General features: G+C 40.2%; 1 protein-coding gene across 3 annotated transcripts in view; it reads right to left on the minus strand.

The window, feature by feature from the left end:
* LOC122256338 (uncharacterized) overlaps nucleotides 1–5000 on the minus strand; it is a 133513-nt gene that overhangs the window by 123260 nt on the left and 5253 nt on the right. For 2 of the 3 annotated variants that reach the window (XM_043020956.2, XM_043020974.2), the window contains exon 2: nucleotides 792–1102. The gene's annotated coding sequence lies outside the window, so the exon portion shown is untranslated. Of the gene's footprint in view, nucleotides 1–791; nucleotides 1103–1862; nucleotides 1985–5000 lie in introns of those variants that run through there. The other variant, XM_043020966.2, reaches the window with a different exon arrangement.

Consider the following 5000-nt stretch of genomic DNA (forward strand, 5'->3'; position numbering starts at 1 on the left):
CTGCGTGCTATCGACTCCAACTCGACTCCTTGCGTCAGATGATGATCAGTTGAAGAGTCTGACGTCGCTCGGTCCCTCGCGCGAGGCAGAGCCAAGGGCGACGCCGGGTTTCCATCAGGTGGTCACCATTCTCCTTCCTGGGCGATATTAGTGTGTGTGTGTGTGTGTGTGTGTGTGTGTGTGTGTGTGTGTGTGTGTGTGTGTGTGTGTGTGTGTGTGTGTGTGTGTGTGTGTGTGTGTGTGTGTGTGTGTGTGTGTGTGTTCCTCCTAACTACAACAGCGTCGTAGGCCTAGCTCGGGGTGACGATTGCTCGACTTCTACACGGCGAGACAAGCAGGGACCCACTCACACAAGTTGTACGTACATGTGTATGGATGTCTGGGTGAGTTAGCGTAGGTGCTAGGCGCACGCACGCATGCACACACACACGCACGCACGCACGCACGCACGCACACACACACACACACACACACACACACACACACACACACACACACACACACACACACACACACACACACACACGTATCATACACGTCTCTTGTCAATCGTCTATATCGGTTCCCCTCAAGCCAAAACGCTCTATTTCTTGACAATGCCAGTAATGATTGCCTAAAATACGAATGAATATTCACACACCATTTTATCATCGATTTCTTTGCTTCGCTAACAATGATTGCTTAAATTACGAATGAATATTCATGCCCTTTTTATCTGCTCCCTTTGTATGCCTGGATGTTAAAAGGATGATTTCTCAGAAAGCGTTTATACAAGACGTGTGATGCCTCACCTGTATTGAGAGTGATGTTCCGGCTGTAGGTATATGTGAAGTAGAAAAGACTCTCTCTTCCTCACATTCTTGACATGTATTTGGTGTTTAGTTTAATATTTTCACTTGCTCTATTTCACTTCTTATTTGCACATGAAAGTTTGAGGTTTCAGCGTGTACATATAACACTATTTCAAATCGATATTGATATTTTTTCTAAAGCATTTTCAGCAATCACACTGATATCAGCTTGACTACACACAAAATCTTCTAAGTATACATTTTACTTTTGAGCTATAGTTTAGTGCCCCTTGCGACCACGTGGGCTTAACCTGAAAGAAAACGGAGTATGATATTAATTGAATCCTTTTCTTAGAGAGAAATTGTATTTTGTCTTTATCTCTTTCTCTCTCTTATTTGCATATTTACATCAGGGAGAGAAAACCTTTAAGATTCATAAATGCAAGAGTCACAATGTTTCCATGTCACACTCAACAGATACTGTCCTCACGTTTAGTAAAGGAAAAGTGAATTTCGCAAGAGTGAGTTCCATATTGCCATGAGGTCGGATACTCATTCACACATGAGTCCCTCAGTCACATTCCATCCACCCACCAGGTAATAATTCTACGATGGTGATTATAAACAGGATGCATTATGGTTGCCAGCTAGCCTGAATACATTATCAGTGTCAATACCTACTGCAAACGATTATACTTGCATTTTTAAATTAATAGCGCCACTGTCTTACTCTCACTATCGTCAATGTCTTCGCTAACTCATCGATGCTTTGACAAATAACCAGTTATTGATCTATGCATTTGCCAACTTATTGCAGACTTCTTTTGTTGAACAATAACAGTAGCACCTTTGATTTCACAGTTATCATTGTATTCGCTGGGATATCAAGTTCACAACATAATTTCAGTTTTGTTTTGTTTTTCGCAGCGAATTTCATAAATTGAGAAATCACAATACACAACAATAAATAGGGAATCGTTATTGCTTTGACTTCACGATTTTTGGGAGAATTCTCGCCGCCTCTCCCTATGGCCTCGTGTATTACAACATTAACGCCCTCCGCTTCTTCACCTTGAAGTTTAATCGCGTGGTAAACACCTAGATGGGAAGATCAGCGTGCGCTGGAATAGCCCACGTCCCCAGTGTCATCTTTCCCCTCACATAACACACCGTTCACTAATCCCCTTCGGCCGCCTCCACGCCAACGCCGACTCGCTGCCGCGGACGTCGTACGTCTGGCAGCGCGGGTCAGAACGCCTGCCTGCTGCTTTCTTTACAATAAATCAGTTTTCCCACGATACAATGAATGCATTTAGTCACGATAAATACACACCTTCTTCATCAGTACCTTTTATTTGATAATGAAAATAGTATGTTGAAAAAGCTAAATGAATATTCCCACAGTTGGCTGGAGACACTGGTAATCCAATAAACAAATGGGCGACGCCTTGTTATTTGCAGAGAAAATTGCACTTGTTTACGTTTTGTCAACTATTTGTATGACTACATGTAGGTGTATATGTATACGTGTGTGTGTGTGTGTGTGTGTGTGTGTGTGTGTGTGTGTGTGTGTGTGTGTGTGTGTGTGTGTGTGTGTGTGTGTGTGTGTGTGTGTGTGTGTGTGTGTGTGTGTGTTTACATGTATATATGTATGTATATACATATACATATGCATGTATATATATATATATATATATATAGATATATATATATATATATATATATATATATATATATATATATGTATGTATACGTATAAGTATATGCATATACATATACACGCACACACACACAATATATGAATGTATTTGCACGTGCATGAGTATGTATATGTACGTGTGTATCAAAGAGAGAGAGCGAGCGTGTTTATCCCAAATGCTCGGGATAATTTCCTTCTCGCAACCCAGAAAAGACTCTTTGTGAAGCATATTTCCCGCCTCATAAGACGCTGTTTTTTCCTCCGCCTTCTCGCCTGCAGGTCCAGTTTTGGAGCATTCGCCAGCTTTCAGAAACGCAGGTATGCATTAAAAGGCTTGCCTCTGATTTGCAATATATTATTCCAGGAATTAGGTTATTACTTATATTATACGTTTATCATACATATGAAAATAGCAATGGAATGGTGGTAATATTATTGCTGGTTTCCTCTTTCTCTCTGTCTATATACATGATCTGATACCAATAACGGATTCCAAATATTATAAAGCAAATGCCGAGCAAAACAGCAGTGTCAGTGTGAAAGTGAGTGGAAAGTGACCAAACGAACTACGAATTGTTATAGACAATGGGAAACAAAACACTGTCGTATGAACTGCACTATCTTGTCGGCACCTTTTACGTCGGCAGCGCCCAGTTCACATCTGTTGGACTAGAGATCACAGCTGGTGGATCGGCCCATCGGCGCGCGGCCGTTCGAACTGGAATTTCATTACGTTTCTAGAGATCCTGCCAAGACAACCCTTGACATCAGCTTTACTACTGACGGTGCGCGATACGTGCATAATTAAACTCCCATTATTTATATCATAGTCTTTTTTTCGGTTGCATTACTTACATTCATGAATATACGTATGTTGAACATAAATATATGTAAATTCAGAAAACTGGGTCCAACATACATACAATCAAAACATATGTATCAAGATCAATACATTGTATATACAATCAACGTGGTATGCATAGGCAGATAAGTTACAAGAGTTTCACTGTAAATGATAATGCAAAAAAAAAAAAAAAAAAAAAAAGTATGTGCCACTCTGCTATCAGAGTAATCCTTCCTGCCACGGACTCCGATCCCTCTGACGTCGAGGGCGAACCATTTCACTTGCCTTTTGTTCTCCTGCTTCCCAATCGCCTCTTTACATCTAGAGCTGACATAAAATACACGGAATATAGATTTGGACTTCTTTGTTTTCACTCTGTACTTATGGCAATAAGGTTTTGGCTGTGATTTTCCTTTCCTGATTTAAGTAAATTGTCTAGCTACAAGTTGAACAAAAGGCAGGGCGAATGTTCTATACATCCACACAGTGGCGGATCCAGGCCCTCCCCCTACTATGATAAACTTTCCATGGCAGACAGTTAAGCGATATATAATAATATGTCAATAGTTTAGGCCACAAGGTAATAGATTTTGCTCTAAAAAGCCTAGAAAATGTCTCTGAAATTCCATATAAAAAAAAAACACCACCGGGAATAGCTGCGCCTCCCAATAACTTCGGGGCTTACCCTCCCTTATTACATAATCCGCCCCTTTAGGAACATCCAGGATCTGCCACTACACCAAATCCTCTTTTAGCCCCGGCTAAAACACCTACACGCACGCGCGCACGCGCAAACATACATACAATCACAAACACACACACACACACACACACACACACACACACATTCGCACACACACACAATTTATAGAAAACCAGTTTGAAAGAGAGGGGGAGAAGAAAGGAATGAGAGAGCGATCAATAATTCGTAATTTTCTCCTCTCACTGAGCACGTATGTACTTCCCTGAACACAGTGTCTTAAATATTACATCAGCTCCTTTTATCCAGCACGTCAATAGCAAGGGCGGTCGATCAGCCACAAATTACATTGTGGATGAGGGAGAGAAGAAGGTGATCACAGGGAGATGGGACAAGATATCGAAGGAAAGGCTTAATAGATACAAACTATAGTAAGTGAATTAGCGTATCATATTCATGTATGATTTTAGGAATATTCCTAACGACTATCAAACAGCCTTATCACATATACTAGCTGTGTTGTTGGTTCCTTTGAATTCCGAAAGAATAAAATGCGGATATATTAGAAACACCAGTTATTTATACAAAGTTATTACTGATGGTAATATCTTCACGTCAAATGCCGTCTACGTTTAAGCCGGGTTCGACCAAATGGCACGGAAATCTCTTCGTCACTTGCCGACAGAGACCAAAAGTTCATCCAGAAACAGTCCCGTATCTACATCAATTGGAATAAAAGACATAATAACAGAAGTTTTAACACTCGCACTCTCTCTCTCTCTCTCTCTCTCTCTCTCTCTCTCTCTCTATATATATATATATATATATATATATATATATATATATATATATATATATACATATATATATATATATATGTATATATATATATATATTCATATATATCTGTGTGTGTGATAAGCACCGAATGATAAGCACTAAGAAAGGAGAGGGATCGAGAGAAGC

Source organism: Penaeus japonicus, unplaced genomic scaffold, assembly GCF_977035675.1.
Source record: "Penaeus japonicus unplaced genomic scaffold, GWHDUDI00000001_assembly GWHDUDI00000039, whole genome shotgun sequence".
Taxonomy (NCBI): Eukaryota; Metazoa; Arthropoda; class Malacostraca; order Decapoda; family Penaeidae; genus Penaeus; species Penaeus japonicus.